The sequence below is a fragment of the Nicotiana attenuata genome, chromosome 11, assembly GCF_001879085.1.
Source record: "Nicotiana attenuata strain UT chromosome 11, NIATTr2, whole genome shotgun sequence".
Classification (NCBI taxonomy): Eukaryota; Viridiplantae; Streptophyta; class Magnoliopsida; order Solanales; family Solanaceae; genus Nicotiana; species Nicotiana attenuata.
The window spans coordinates 14,069,930-14,086,658 of NC_031999.1; positions in this window are offsets into that span (position 1 = coordinate 14,069,930).

Here is a 16,729-nt window from a genome sequence, read left to right on the forward strand (position 1 = left end):
TGGGCGGCCTGACCCATGTAGAGACGACGACGGAAGGTTCTGACCGTCGCATTACAATTTCGGCAACTTTCAATCTTCTGTCGAATAGTGAGCAGGCCGCCTCGGCCTTTACTTTGCTGTGTGTTGCCCCTGAAAGCAGAACGCTCAGTACGGTAGGCGACGTGGAGCTGTCCCGCAGGGTGTCGGGCATGGCTTTATAGGTACTTATTCCCTTCCTTTCGTGTTATTGTCGGGCGGGTTTGGGGTGTATTCGCTCACTTTTTCTCTTTTACAGACCCTTGTACTGGAGGTGGAGAGGGGACTTCGTGAGTGGAAACGGACTGCCCTCTTTAACAAGATGTTAAAGAAATATAGGAAGTACCGATCTAAACATCGAGCAGAGTCTGGTAGGGGGCAGTCCCAGTCGGAGCGCAGGGGAGCCGAACTGGAGGAGGCGGACAGCGAGCTGATGAGGGTTGTAGCCCGCAACAGCGAGTTAGAGGAGCTCCTCAAATCCAAAGATGATGAGCTCGAATTGAGCCGGCGGGTGGCGGCGGAGAACGCCGAATTGCAATGGAGACTGGCGGAGCTGACTGCTGAGCTTGATGCCAAGGCGGCGAAGATTCACAGGCTTTCACGACCTTCTGCTTCTCGCCCTTCGCCTGTACAGATTGCGCGTTGTAATGCGCATGAGATGTGGATTTTTGCAGAAGCCAAGGTCGATGTGTACAGAGAGCTTCATGCTGCGGGCCGGGTTACCAAGGAAGAAGTCCAGAGACGAAGGGACGAGGCTCGTGCCGCTCGTGAAGTGTGCGGTTACGATTCCGACTCTCCCGATGGGGGCGGGCTCGCTTCCGACGATATCAACCATCTTGAATCCGGTTCGTGGTATAGTGATGTCTACCATTCGGGGGATGATGGGCAATCTTGACCGTATGTATATGTACGTTTTTTGTTTGCACACTGTATTACGACCCGCTCGTGGGGGTGAATGTAAATGTGATTTTTGTCGTAATATAATTTTTCCTTTATTGTCTGTTTGTTCGTCACATTGTTTAGTTTTGGTAGAGCCTTTCGTTTGTCGAGTTGTCGTGCCGTGGTTCCACTGGGGTCGACCTGATATCGTTGGCCTTAGCCATCAGGATGCTACTGACTTTTGTCGATGTAATGTCCGTCGAAGTTCGAACGAGGTCGAAGCTCGAGCGGGGTCGAACTACACTATTTTGATGGCGAGGGCACTTAGCCTGAGTCCCAGTTCGAGCGAGGTCGAACTGCACTATTTTAATGGCGAAGGCACTTAGCCTGAGTCCCAGTTCGAGCGGGGTCGAACTGCACTATTTTGATGACGAAGGCACTTAGCTTGAGTCCCAGTTCGAGTGAGGTCGAACTGCACTATTTTAATGGCGAAGGCACTTAGCCTGAGTCCCAGTTCGAGCGGGGTCGAACTGCACTATTTTAATGGCGAAGGCACTTAGCCTGAGTCCCAGTTCGAGCGAGGTCGAACTGCACTATTTTAATAGCGAAGGCACTTAGCCTGAGTCCCAGTTCGAGCGAGGTCGAACTACATTATTTAATAGCGAAGGCACTTAGCCTGAGTCCCAGTTCGAGCGAGGTCGAACTGCACTATTTTAATGGCGAAGGCACTTAGCCTGAGTCCCAGTTCGAGCGGGGTCGAACTGCACTATTTTAATGGCGAAGGCACTTAGCCTGAGTCCCAGTTCGAGCGAGGTCGAACTGCACTATTTTAATAGCGAAGGCACTTAGCCATTGGGATGTTGCTTCGACTATCGTCGAAGTAGTACCCGTCAGGGTTCGAGCGAGGTCGAACTGCATTATTTTAATGGCGAAGGCACTTAGCCTGAGTCCCANCGAGGATCGCGAGATGAATCTTGACAGAGCGGCTATTCGCCCGGTTAGTTTCTGCACCTGCTTCTTGCTATTCAGGGTTTCCGATATCGTCTCTATGGCCTTGATCTGGTCATGATTGACTTCGATACCTCGCCGGGATACGAGAAAACCTAGGAACTTTCCAGAAGACACGCCGAAAGCACATTTTTCTGGGTTTAGCTTCATCCCGTATTGTCTTAGTATCTCAAAGGCTTGTTTTAAATGGTCGATGTGATCCTCCTTTTTAGCTGACTTTACTAGCATGTCGTCGATGTAGACCTCCATTGTCTTGCCGAGCTGTTCCTTGAACATCTTGGTGACCAGCCTTTGGTATGTTGCGCCGGCGTTTTTGAGCCCAAAGGGCATTACCTTGTAGCAGTAAGTCCCTTGGTGGGTGATAAAAGTCGTTTTTCCTGGTCCTCATCGGCCATCAGGATCTGGTTGTAACCAGAGTAGGCATCCAAGAAGCTTAGCAGCTCGTGTCCGGCTGTTACGTCTATCAGCTGATCGATGTGAGGTAGTGGGAAGGAATCCTTTGGGCATGCTTTGTTCAAGTCAGTGAAATCCACGCACATCCTCCATTTCCCGCTTTTCTTTTTGACCATGACCACGTTGGCGACCCACTGGGGGTACTTCGATTCTCTGATGGACCCGTTGGCTAGTAGCTTATCTACTTCTTCGCTGACTGCCTCATTGATTGCGGTGTTGAACTTTCTTCTTACCTGCCGCACGGGCGGATAGAGTGGGTCGACGTTGAGTTTGTGAGTGGTGATGTCTTTTGATATCCCTGGCATGTCAGAATGGGAGAAGGCGAACAAACCTGCATGGTTAGTTAAGAATTCATGGTACTTACCTGGGTCGGAGAGGTTTTGCCCGATGTAGGCTTTTTTCGAACTTTCGGTACTGTCCAACGTGACAGGGTCGAGGTCCTCAACTGTCGCTTTTGCAGGCTTCTACGATATCGGGGTCCCTGATGCCTTCCGTTGTCGGGGTGAATTTGGTCCCCGACATGGCTGATTGCTATGCTTCCGCACTTGCCCCTTTCAGTTGTTTGGTGTGGGTGCAATCTTGGGTGATTCGGTAACATTCTTGGGCGGTGCGTGGCTCGCCTCAGACACTGAATATTCTCCATGGGGTGGGAAACTTGATTACCTGATAGAGGCTCGATGGGACGGCTCGCATGGCGTGTATCCATGGACGTCCTATGATGACGTTGTAAGTCGTTTCCTGGTTCATGATGAAAGGTGGTGTCCAGCGTGACTCCTCCCGCCAGGACCGACAGTGATATCTCTCCGGAGGTGCGTTCTACTGCATTGTTAAAACCCGTTAGTGTTATGCAATGCAGTATTACTTTATCCTCAAGCCTCATTTGCGTGAGGACTCTCGGATGGATAATACACGCGTCGCTTCCGTCGTCTACCATAATTCTCTTTACATCAGTATCAGCAAAGTGTAAGGTTATGACTAAAGCATCATAGTGAGGGAAAGACAAACCGTCGGCATCAGACTTATCGAAGGTGATACAATCTTCGAAGTCATCATACCGTTCGTGAGCGATTGTGCGCTTTAGTTTGTGCGTGGTGGTGAACTTGACATGGTTGATTGTCAAATTATCACCGCCGCCGACAATCATCTGTATGGTTCGTGTCGGGGATGGCGATTTTGGCGGCCCTTGAGATCGATCGCGTCCCCTGGCGAAGTTGGCTCTTCCTTTGTCGCTGAGCAGCTCCTTCAGGTATCCCTGGTTCAGCATCCTGGCTACTTCTTGTCGTAGGCCTATGCAGTCTTCGGTTCTGTGTCCTCGTTCCTGGTGGAACTCGCACAGGACGTTTGATTTTCTTGCACTAGGATCTGATTTCATTTTTGGCGGCCAGTGTACCTTCGGGCCTAGCTTCTCTAGTGCGTATACTATCTCTGAGGGTGAGACACAAAAGTTATGAGCGGATAATAACGGAGGCATACCTCTTTCATTCCGGAGCGTAGCAGTATGTTGTTGTAAGGCGTCCTGGTGTCTCAGAGGAGGCGGGTTAGGGGCTCTAACGTAGGGTTGATGCCTTTCTCTGTTAAACCGTGGGAGTGGGTCCCGTCGCCCGTCGTTGCGTCGATCTCTCTTGGTTTCCGTCTGTACTGACGTTAGCCGCTGGGTCGGACCGTTAAGATCGTCCTCGTCTGCCCTTACCTCTGCACAGTAGGCGTTGTGGATCTCTTCCCATGTTTGGGGGGATACTTCATGAGTCGGCTGAGTAGTTTCTTGGTTGCTTTCGACCCGTCCCTGGTCAAACCGCTTTGGAAGGCGGCAACTGCCATTCCCCCCGATACGTTAGGCAGGCTCATTCTCACTCTGTTGAATCATGCCAGGAAGTCCCTGAGCCCTTCGCCTGTCGTTTGCCTGATCGTGAATATGTCGTTAACCCTTGCTTCGGCCTTCTTTGCTCCCGCATGGGCGGTAGCGAATTTGTCCGCCATCTCCTCGAACGTTGATATTGACCCAGCCGGCAGTTGCGAATACCATGTTAGTGCCCCTCCGGTCCGGATTTCTCCGAACTTTTTCAGCAGCACGGACGACACCTGCTCATTTGACAAGTCATTTAATTCTCAAATATGGGGGCATCCTGAAGGTTTTTGGGATCGGATGAGGGGCAGCTTCCTCGCTGTACGGTTGCTCGATGAAACGTCCTACATCGCGTTTCGGCAGTAATTTTGGTGCACCGGGTATTTTGTCTACCCTTTCCTGGTGCTCTTTCATTTGGTCACAGAGTGCCTTATTCTCATTCTCCATTTCTTCCATTTTTCTTAGGATGGTTTGCGAGCGCATCGTTGCTTACGATGATGTCTGTATGAGCGCGGCTCGTCCGCATAGCACCTGGTTCGCCAGCGGCTGCGGTAGTCGCTGCTGCTGGCGAATCGCTGGGGTTTCCCGGAGACGGTTTCTCGAGCAGGCCGCTCAGGGTGTTTGTCAGCCACTCCTCCAGTAATTTTTTGACTACTAGGGGTGTTTCCTTTACTGCGGGTGTCGAAGTCCCCTTCTCATGCAAGATCGTTAGATCTTCGAGTGAGGAGGGCGATACATTTTCCTCCGGAAGATTTCTCGGTGTTGCGTTTGAAGCATCTTCTATACTGGCCTCATTGAGGGGACCCATCAGGTTGGTTGAGACATCGGCTATCATCTTTAGCTTAGCTTCTCTGTCTGCCATTTCTAGTTCTACTGAGTTTTTTTGGGGATAATGATCGTTGTTTCTGATACTCTAGATGTGAACTATGACTTTGATTATCGAATTCCCCACAGACGGCGCCAAATTGTTTGACTTAAAAGGTTAACGAATAGTGTTTAAGCAAATCAATCAAATGTATGAAAAGGGGTAAATCGTAATCAAAGATAATCAACACTAGAGTATGAGTAATCCTTTGTGGTTTGGTGATTCGGAGCAGTTAAAGGACAAAGTTGCGTGATAATGTTACAAAGATCAGAGGTATCCGTTTTTCAGAGAAAGAGAGAGAGAGAAATTGAGACAGAGAGATAGAGAGATAGAGAGAGTAAGTAGAGATGTTATTGATCAAAGATCCTCCCCCTTTACACAGTTGGGAACCCCCCTTATATAGCGGAGGGATTTTTCCTTTTTCCCTATTTACGATATAAAGATAAAATATATAAACTAAAGATAAAGTGCACGTTACAGAGAGGCCGGCGTGATTACATGGTCGTCCCTTGGGCCCGACCTTTGTCCACACGACAGGTCAAAGGCATTTTGAGGACGGGGTTGGTCAAACTCGACCCTATACAAAATTAAAACACATTTCCCTACCAGCTACAATATAATGTTAATATTCCGGTTAATGGAAATGTGAAACAGTGTGAAAGTATAATCTCTATGGTTTGCCTGTGTACTGGATACACTTAATAGTTAGGCATATGGTAGTTAATAGTCACTTGAATTGTCTAATGATAAAAGTGGTTAGTTGATGGGGGTTTTGGCATGGTATAATAACATACCCGTATAATTGGTAAAAAATAGCCCTAGTTATAGATATTGACATCAAATAACCAATAAATGTATATCGCAATAATAATATGTATATCACAACTTTTTTTTTCTTCTTTGTCTATACCAACATATATTTTATAATTTTATTTTCATTCTTTGTATATAAATATTATTCTTTGTACATCAGTAATATAAAATTATATATATAGTTATTGCTGCCTTTATATCAATGTATATCACAATAAAAATATTATATTATTTGTATATCACAGTTTATAGCACATCGGACATGTGTATACCAAAATAGATATCATAAGTTTATTTTTCGTCTTTGTGTACATCAAAAATTAATTTTCTTTGTATACTAAAATATTATTTACTCCCACAATTATATTTATTATATTTATACTTTAGAAGTTGCATAAACATGTTATATCAAAAATTTATTTTCCTTTTTATCAATAATTAATAATTATATTATTTGTATGTCACAGCGTATAACATAATAATAATGTGTATATAAAAAAATTAAAATTTTATTTTCCTTCTTTGTATAACACATTTCAAATTGAAAACTCAAGTTCAAGACAACTCCACATGTGTATCCCCTATTGTAACCCATGTATATCTCTATGTACATCAGTGATATCTCATGTATATTATGTACATCTGTGTATATCCATGAAAATTTATGTTATATATACGATATACAATGTGATATACACGGGCATCCATAAAACAATTGTATTGTATACCGATATACAAAGTGATATACATAGATGTCCTTAAAAACTTGTGTGTGATATACACTGATGTACAGGATATACAACGTGATATACACATGTCGCAGTTGGATTTTTAGGTCCGATTTTTTGCCTGAAACCAGTCTAAATCACTTATAATCTTGCTCAAATTTTGTTTATAACCTCATTTATGTATTTTCAACCAATTTCAATTACACCCACTCATTCAATCCAACCAAAAAAAAGGAAAAGAGTTGAAATATATTTTTTTTCTCTCTTAGTTTTTGTTTATCTTGCTCAAATTTTGTATATAGCCTCGTTTAAGTATTTTCAACCAATTTCATTCACACCCACTCATTCAATCCAACCAAAAAAAAAAAAGAAGAGAGAAGAAAAATAAAGTTGAAATATATTTTTTCTCTCTTAGTTTTTGCTTTTGATTTTCTCTGATGTGAGATCAACCTTACCTTTTCATCCCACTGATTTTTTGCATAATTTGCAAGAATTTTTCCTAAACTATGAGAGCAAAAGAAAAGAGATAGAAGAAGAAATACAAGGAGAGAAAAGGGGAGGGAAGGCAAAATAAGTGTGTAGTTTTTTTTGAGAGAGAATATAAAAGAGAGTACGTTTTTTTTGGATTTGACTATGTAATACCAATTGTTTGGGGCTATCTTTGCCAAACCAAATATAAGGCTAAAAAATTGCCAATTCCTGTTATGGGTTGTTATAGGATGCCAATTATTCAATTGTCTGCTAGGCCGGCTATAAGGCTCGGCAAGTAAGGCATATGTCTTAGGCCCCCAATTTTCGAGGAGCCCCAATTTTGTAAGAATTAGGTTATATATGTTTTTTTTAAAAGTGTAAGTATTTTATAGTAAAAATTTATTATTGTGCAGTTGATATGATTGTTGAGCGATGAAAAAGTCATCTTGGCTAAAATAAATATATCTTTATTATTTCCTTAAACTTGATATAACTTTCATTTTGCATTGGAAGATAATACTCTAATCAATATACTTAATTAAATAAAAAAATTGATTCTTTTTTAAATGCTTAACAGTTGTCTCAACGGAAAGAAAATTTTCAAAATAAAAATACATAAGATCAACGTCTTAAGAGTGATTAATTCAGTTACTATATTATCAATTGAAAATATAATTACTAAAGAAATCGATTATAAAAATTATGGGCCTCTAATTATAATTACGCTTTAGGCCCCTAATTATGTCGAGCCACTCCCGATTGTGGGGGAAGTGCACGGTTGGCCACTAATAACACATGTATTTACTTTTAAGCCACCGTTTAAAATGTCTTTAGTCTTTAGCCACTGCTTTAATAAACTTTAACTGCCCGGACGAAAATACCCTTCTGCTAATGTCCTTAACTTCAGGACTTCAGGACTACTTGTCCTTAACTTTTGAACTTGGAACTCTAAGTTCAGGACTTCAGGACTACATGTCCTTAACTTTTGAACCTGTAACTCTAAGTTCAGGACTTCAGGACTACATGTGCTTAACTTTTGAACTTGGAACTCTAAGTTCAGGACTTCAAGGCTACATGTCCTTAACTTTTGAACTTGGAACTCAAACTTCAAGACCAAGCGTCCTTAACTTTTGAACTTGTAAGTCAAAGTTAAGGACTTATTGTCCCTAACTTTTGAACTTGTAACTGTAAGTTAAGGACTGGTTGTCCTTAACTTTTGAACGTGTAACTGTAAGTTAAGGACCGTCTGTCCTTAACTTTTGAACTTGGAAATCAAAGTTAAGGACCTATTGTCCTTAACTTTTGAACTTGTAACTGTAAGTTAAGGATTGCCTATCCTTAACTTTTGAACTTGTAACTATAAGTTAAAGACTGCATGTCCTTAACTTTAGAACTTGTAACTGTAAGTTAAGAACTGTCTGTCCTTAACTTTTGAACTTGTGTCCTTAACTTTAGGACTTCAAGTTAGAAACTCATAAGTTCACCAGCAGAAAAATCAAAAGATAAACTATTATTGTTTTTGTTGTGTTGAGTTTTCAACATTTTTAATTTTCGTGTTAACGGGTAATTTTTGGTGTGCAGCAACAACAAACAGGGAAGTTCAAAATTGTGGCAAGAGATGAAGTTGACAGATAAGATAATACATGTATGATGATTAAGCAGAATTGCAGAAACAGACGATTGAGAATCCTAGTTTTTAGTAGTGGATTAGTGGTAGAGTAGTTGATAGACAGTAGTATTCTATGATTGTTTAAATTCGTAATCATTTTCTTCTATACTTATCATTAATTGAAGTCTTTATGTTTTGAATGCATCGGTGTATTTCCGTTTGGGGAGGAAAGGGTAACACAGTTTTTTCGTATTAATTTTAATAGACTAGTGGCTACTATTGCTAAGCATTAAAAATGCTGGATAAAAAGTAACCAGCTTAAACAGTGGCTACCCCACGCCATTTCTACCCCGATTGTTTGTTTGATTGTTGATAACTTTAATGGACAAATTATATATTTTACCTTCTAATTTTGTTATCTACAATCTCGTGGAGAAAAGGTAAAATTTCATGTTTCTTTTTCATTTTTTGGTCACGAACGCTAATCATGTAGAAAGTGCGGAGGGGACTTCTAGTTGATGTTATTCGAAGTGAGTTTCTTCTCCATTAAAGGGACATTATGTAGGAACGTTACTTTTCATATTTAAATAGCACCATTACTAATGAACATAATCAATAAAATGTCTTGGTATGAAATTTTATTCACTTCGTTCAAGTTTGAACACCCTTGAAAAATTCCTGGCTTCGCCAGTGGCATTGGAGTCCGACTATATCTGAATTCGCGCCGCGTAAGATCCCATTCGGAAAAAAATGCTTCTCATACCCAGAACAACCCGAAATCTCTAATTAAAAAAAGAACAATCACATTCGCTGCACCACATCAAATCCTTTGGTGGTACCAATTGTAAGTGTTGGTAGTTGATAGTGATCATATGTTTCCCACTAACATGGGATGGCAATTGGCAAATGTAATGATGCCTCCAGAAAGGCTACTCTATCTTCTGCCTTGGAATCCCACTTTGGTCAGTTACTAAAGTTACAGTTGTCTCATAAAACAGTTTAGTGCTTATGAAAGAATTAAATTTTAATGGAAGAACTGTACGAAGCATGTATCTCCACGTAGTAATTAAGGGGTTAATTGTCTTGGTATGTGACAACAAATCTTATCTTTGGAATATGTTCATGTCATACAAATTCTTGATTAGAGCTTTGTGATGCCATTCTCAACTCAGTTATAAAATTGAAAGTTTAGTGGTCATATTTGCACATGGAATGACCAATATGCCCATCCAAAGTTGATGTTCGATATTAACTTGCCAGAATTCTGATAATCTTGGTTTTGTGCAGAATTCATTGCAAACTCATGAACTAATTGTCCTGTATTCGCCATTCACTTCATATGGAATTGAAAAACCTTTTTCCTCCGTCTCAATTCATGTGACATTCTTTCCTTTTTGGTCAATCCCAAAAAAAAAAGTAAGCCCAACTTTATTGATAGCTTGATATAAGCATTCTTGATCATCCACTCTAAACTCCAGTACTGGTCTTGCACAATCTTGACAGTCCAAATGTAGCAAGGCCATATACTTTTAAACTGAGCCTGAGCAAATTCTTGGTACTCCTCTTTTGATGCTCCTTTCACTTCCCCTGAAAATCATATAGTAGTAAACTGTTATGACTTAATCTCCAGTTAGTAGGATCAGCTAGACCTAATTCACATTAATGATCTTCGTCTTTGTCCTATGGACCATTTGGAATAGTGATTTGTCTATTCATGTGGAGTAGAAGAAAACTTCTTTTGATTTACCTATATTGACCTATTCCTATGAAGGTAATTCATGTTTTCTTGGACTGTAAAAACTCAGACAAAAGGTTGTAGTAATGCCCTTTAGGCTACTAGCAAGAGGAAAAAGCTCAGAAGCAGATTGGTTTGACATCACTATATAAACAGCTTCATAACCAGCTCTGTAGTATTTGATTAGGTTCTATCTAATGGGTAGCTCAAAATCAAAGAAACTTGGATTCTTTGCATACCTAAATGTTCAAAAGCTTCATATATTAAATCACTAAATCAAGTATTGAAGAAAGAAATATTCTAGGTGTTAGGTACTATATGTAGCTGGTAAAAAGTCTATGCATAATACATAAACAAGCATTCAAATTTCAAACTTGGCCTCACCTGGCAACTTTGGGTGTGCACAAGTAATTTTGTACAGATCAAGTCATGTTTTCATTATGTTTTGTGCAAAAGAACATTTGCCGGAGTTCTAGTGATATATACATCTCAATTTGATGCTACAAAAAGTTAAGGAGACGGAAGAGAATACACTCCCCAGAATCCCATAGAACACAAATATTTTGTAATTCAAGAAGGCCAACACAAATACATATATATTGTTACGCGGCGCCGTCCTGAGATTCCTTGGAAGGGCGACGTAAGGCTAAGCAACGGATGTCAGTGCAGTTACTGTCCGCCAACTGAGGTCCCCTCCGTACGCTAGACGAGATTGTCAGTGCCGTACGGGAAAACCAATGTCAAGAGCAATTGAGAGAATAGAAATGAGAATTGAGAATGAAAGGAAGCTTGATTGCATTAATGAAAGCTATTACACAAAAGCAACACGGTGTCGAGAGGGAGAGACACCAGTACAGAAAATTGTTTGCTTGCTGGAAAGTTTGATTGCTTGATCCCCCCTAATAGTGCTTAAAAAAAAATAAACCAAAGTTACAAGACTAGACTTGACTAAGCTAGAGAAACATAATGGAAGTACATGAAATAAAGCTACTCTATATTTACAATGAAAAGGACTTAGTTTTCTACAAGGCAGAAACAGGTTCGTTGTCAGCAACATTGTCTTTGGCATCACGGTCTGCGCGCGCGGCGCTGTTGGCATCTGCCTGCGGCTGGGCGCTGGCGAGGGATATCGGTGGGGCGATAGGGGTACATGCGCACTTGTCACTTGGCGCAGCCAAGACCACGGGGCCGTCCGTGGCGCTAGGTGTTGGGAGACTTGCTAGGATGCCACGGGGCGCGCATGATAGCATCCTAGGAAGCTCGAATTTATTCAAGGACAAGGATGAAGCTTTGGAATCTCAATGAGAGCCTTTAACAAGATGTCAAGCTAAAGAGTTGCAAAACAAGGTCATTAGACTTCAAATGCAAATAACGAAGTTGTTATGGGAGGAAGAAGAGCTCAAGGATAAAGGTTGTGAATTAGCTAGGTGTTACAATTGTTTTATGGCTCAAATATATGTCCAAGAAGAGGAGTATTGGATCCCAAGAGACATCCTTTGAAGAAGGTCCTAATCAGTCCACTTTTGGACCAATTTGGCACCTAAAATGTATCCAAACTTGCAGCCCGTGAAGTCCTACATAAAGCCACATTTTTATAACATAAAAGGGACTTACTTGATGTCCAAGAAAGGTACAATAGTCGTGCTAGATGTTGAGTGCAAGTTGGTGCCAAGTTGCTTGGAAATATCCTTCAAGATTTTCAAGAATATATCCAAGATTGGTTTGAGACTTATTTCCATATATTATGGGACTATATTATTGCTTTCGTAGTTAGTTAAGGTTATGTTTTCCTTTTTCTAAGATTTTTGGGGAATTACTTTCTAAGAATGACTTGGTTTTTGCTTCCTAGTATTTTCCTTTTCCTAAGGTTGGAGTTGTTGTCCAAAGTAGTTTAGGACTTTATTTCCTTATTTTTTTAGGTACAGTTTCGTGACCCCCTCTCTATATAAGGGCTGTCTTCTTTGTTTTTAGAGTTAGATTATTCAGACTATTATCAATAAAAATTGTGAGATTTTTCTTGCACTCTTGTGTGTGGCTACTCTTGGATTTATTCTTCAACCTTCAAGACTCAACTTAATGTGGTAAGATAAACTCTTTCAAAATCTTAGATCATTTCTAGGTATTCAAGAAAGGTGATATGTTTAGGCTTATTATTGTTCTTGTTATTTTAAAGGGTCGGGTTCACAATCTATATCTTGTTTTTAATTCTCTACCAAAGGCGATTAGTTCTTTGTTAGCTAATTGTTGTTGTTAGGATTCAACTTCAAGAATAGACTTCTTGAATTCAAGAAACTCTTTCTTGAATTCAGTCTATCTTTAATTTTCCGTTCTTTTTTTTGTTTCTTTATTTTCTTTTAGCTTCCGCACGTTTCTTGATTTTCTTGCTTTTTATTTAGTAATTCTTGAATCCCCTATCATGTTGTTATCACAAGGGGTCATGGGGCATGGTTGGAAAGCCGCCCATGACATTCTCCCCCTCTTGAGTTGGCAACGTCCTCGGCGCCTTACTTGCAAGATAATCATCAATTAGGCTCTTGTAGGCTTTGAGGTTTGTTCCCCTCTCCCAAGTATTCTCCTCTGCATCACAGCCCTGCCATTTTACCAAGAACTCTTGGTGATCTTTCCTTGAGGCATGAATCACTCTATCATCAAGGATAGCTTCAACACACCTTTTCTCGGTTGAATTGGGGCCTCAAATACTGGGTATTGTGAGCTGGCTCCATGAAGAACCCTCCGTGTCTTCCCAAAAAGGTTTAAGAAGGCTGACATGGAAGACGGGATGAATTTTCCACCAAGCTGGGGTATCCACCCGATATGCAACTTTTCCAATGCGCCTTTCAATGGACAAGGGTCCAATGTATTTTTGCAATAGGCGAGGGTCATGGACCCCCGCAAATAAGTACCGCTTAGGGATTTTGACCATCAATTTGTCTCCTACTTGGTATTCAACAAAGCGACGATTTTGATCAGCATGCCTCTTCATCCGCTGTTGGGCTTTGACGATATAGCTCCGCACTCTCTCCAAATTTTGCTTCCATTCTTTTGAGAAGCTAGCAACTCGAGGAGATTTTGATATGTTTGGTGCATTCACGGTGTGTGGGAGTAGAGGTTGCTGTCCGGTAACAATTTCAAAAGCGCTTTTATTTGTACTAGAGCTCTTTTGTGAATTGAAACACAGTTGAGCAGCATCCAGAAGCTTCAACCAATTCTTCTGCAATCCGGTTACAAAGTGGCGGAGATATTCCTCCAACATACCATTGAACCGCTCTGTCTGGCCATCAGATTGTGGATGAAAACTTGAGTTGTGACTCAATTTTGACCCGAGGCACTTAAAGAGTTGGGTCCAAAAGTTGCTAGTGAAGCATGAGTCGCGATCACTAACAATGTCTTTGGGCAGGCCCCAATATTAGACGACATGAGAGAAGAAGACTCGAGTTGTATCTTCTACTGATATATACTGTGAGACTGCTATAAAGGTAGCATACTTGGAAAACCGATCCACCACAACCAAGATAGTTGTGAGATCTCCGACCTTGGGCAATCCGGTGATGAAATCCAGGGAAACGCTTTCCAAAGGTCTCTTTGGGACAGCTAGTGGTTCCGAGAGTCCCGCTTGTGTCAAGCGGTCCGACTTGTTCTTCTGGCATACTAGACAAGTCTTCACATACTGAGCGACGTCATCGGCCATTTGAGGCCAACAATATGCACGGAGAAGTAAAGCCATGGTGCGTTCTTCACTAGGATGGCCGGTCCACAGAGTATCATGACATTCCGCCAGAAGAGTCCTTCGCAGATCTCCTCCTTTGGGAATATAAAGTCGGTTCACTTTCACTTTTAGAAAATCATCTTCCATGTAGAACTGGCGAGTCTTGCCCTGTCCTACCAAATCAACCAAATACTGTGCAGCGGGATCCTTGATGAGTAGATCCTGTTTCTGGTCCTTGATGGAGGTGGCTACTTCGCTCCCCCTTAGGGTGGCGAGTAGGCACACCGATGCTAGATCAGCTCTCCGACTGAGCGCATTAGCCACATGATTAGTCTTCCCACTTTGATACTCCAGGTTGAAATGGAATTCTGTTAGGAGTTCCTGCCACCTGGCCTGTCGACCATTCAGCTTCCGTTGGGTCATGAAATGGCTAACAGCTATGTTGTCTGTCTTGACCACGAACGGGGTCCCCAGCAGATAGTGCCTCCAAAGACGCAAGCAATGGACGACAACCAATAATTCTTTCTCATGGGCGGCATAGCGCCGCTCTGCATCCTTCAGCTTTCGGCTCTCGTACGCTACAGGATGCCCTTCTTGTAGCAAGACTCCGCCGAGGGCATAGTCGGATGCATCCATTTGTACCTCAAATGGCTTGGCCAAATCAGGGAGGGCCAAGACGGGACTACTAGGCATAGACGCTTTCAATGCGTTGACGGGGATACTAGACATAGCCGCTTTCAATGCGTTGAAGGCCTCCGCTCGCCTGGGTCCCCAATCCCAAGGCGTGACCTTCTTGAGGAGTTCTGTCAATGGCACTCCGTAAAGGAGTAGTTTTTCACAAATCGCCGATAGAAGTTGCATAGGCCAAGGAACGCCCTTAAGACGTGGATATCCTTAGGCGGTGGCCAATCTGTGATTGCCTGAATCTTCTGTTGGTCCATCTTGATCCGCCCTTCCTCGATGACATGTCCGAGGAAGTCAATCTGCTTTTGAGCAAAGGATCACTTGGACAGCTTCGCACATAGTTCGTGCTCCTGCAATCGGGCTAGGACCTTCCGCAAGTGCTCTAGTTGTTCTTCAAGTGTTTGGCTATATACCACAATGTCATCCAAATAGACAACCACAAATTCGTCAATGTACTCTCGGAAGACTTGGTTCATCAAGGTGCAAAATGTGGCTGGAGCGTTAGTTAAGACGAACAGCATAACCAGGAAGTCGTACGACCCATATCTTGTCACACAGGTCATTTTGTGCTCATCACCCTCTGCAATCCGAACTTGCCAATAACCTGTCTTCAGGTCTATCTTGGTGAACACCGTCGCACCACCCAGTCTATCGAACAAGTCTGCCATTAGCAGAATAGGGTACTTGTTCATCACGGTGATTTTGTTTAGAGTCCGATAATCCACACAGAGTCGCAGGCTGCCATCATGTTTCTTTTGGAATAGAACAAGGGACCTGTATGGGGACTTGGAGGGCACAATGATTCCTGTGTCTAGCATTTCCGTCAATTGTCTCCGAAGCTCAGTGAGTTCGGGTTGTGACACTCTGTAAGGCGCCCGGGCGGGTGGCTTCGCACCCGGCACCAACTCAATTTCATGGTCCACAGTGCGCCTATGCGGGAGTCGCTTTGGCATGTCTTGTGGCATGGCATCTTCAAACTCCAATAGTAGCTCCTTCACGGGTGCAGGAATGGGACCGAGGAGCGTTCTATATCTTCAATGCAGAGGGTTTCCAGGAACTTAGGTTCATGTCTTTTGACCCCCTTCTTCAACTGCAAGGCCGAGATGTTCTCAACGGCCATCTTCACGGGCATGCACGGAATAATGTAGGGCTTGGCCCCGTTTGTTCCCATCATCAGTAGCATGTCTGCATGTAGTACGGGCATGGTGTTGGTTTGTCTTAGGAATTCCAACCCAACTATCAACTCGAAGTCATCTATGATCACCACTCGCAAGTTGAATTTTCCTTCGTAAGGCCCAAGCTTCACTGGTACCTCTTTGGCTATTCCACCCACTGGCTGAGGAGGTGAATTGAGAGCCTTGAAACGACCTCTACCCTTTCCTACAACTAGACCAAGGCGCTCCACCTGAGTCGAGGCTAAGTAGTTGTGGGTAGCACCCGTGTCTATCATCGCCCGAATGGGCTTACCATTCACCTTCATCTCGACGAACATCAAGGTCCTCTCTTGTTTAAGAGGAGTCCCCTCATCCGCCTTCTTTTTCCCTTTCTTTGTGATTGGGCATGGGTCCTTCTTCTTACGGATACCAGCATGGTCTCTGCTAATGCCTCAGAAATAGAGCCAACAATTGCATTGAAGGTACCTACTGGTTCGGTCTGGTCCAAATTTTCTGAGTCGTCATCAGTTCTATAAGCTTGATAAGCGTTCATCTGTGCATGTGGGCATTCACTATTCCAATGTGGTCTGCCGCAATGACGGCATCCTGAAGGAGGCTTTCTCCCCCGATCATTGTTGCTTGACGCAGCACTATTGCTGCCTGAGGAGGGAGCCTTATATTTAGTTGTACTCCGATCTCCCCCACTTTTGCTAGGGACACCATTGCTAGGCTGGCCCCCTTTGTATCCCGCTCGGGCAGGCGGTTG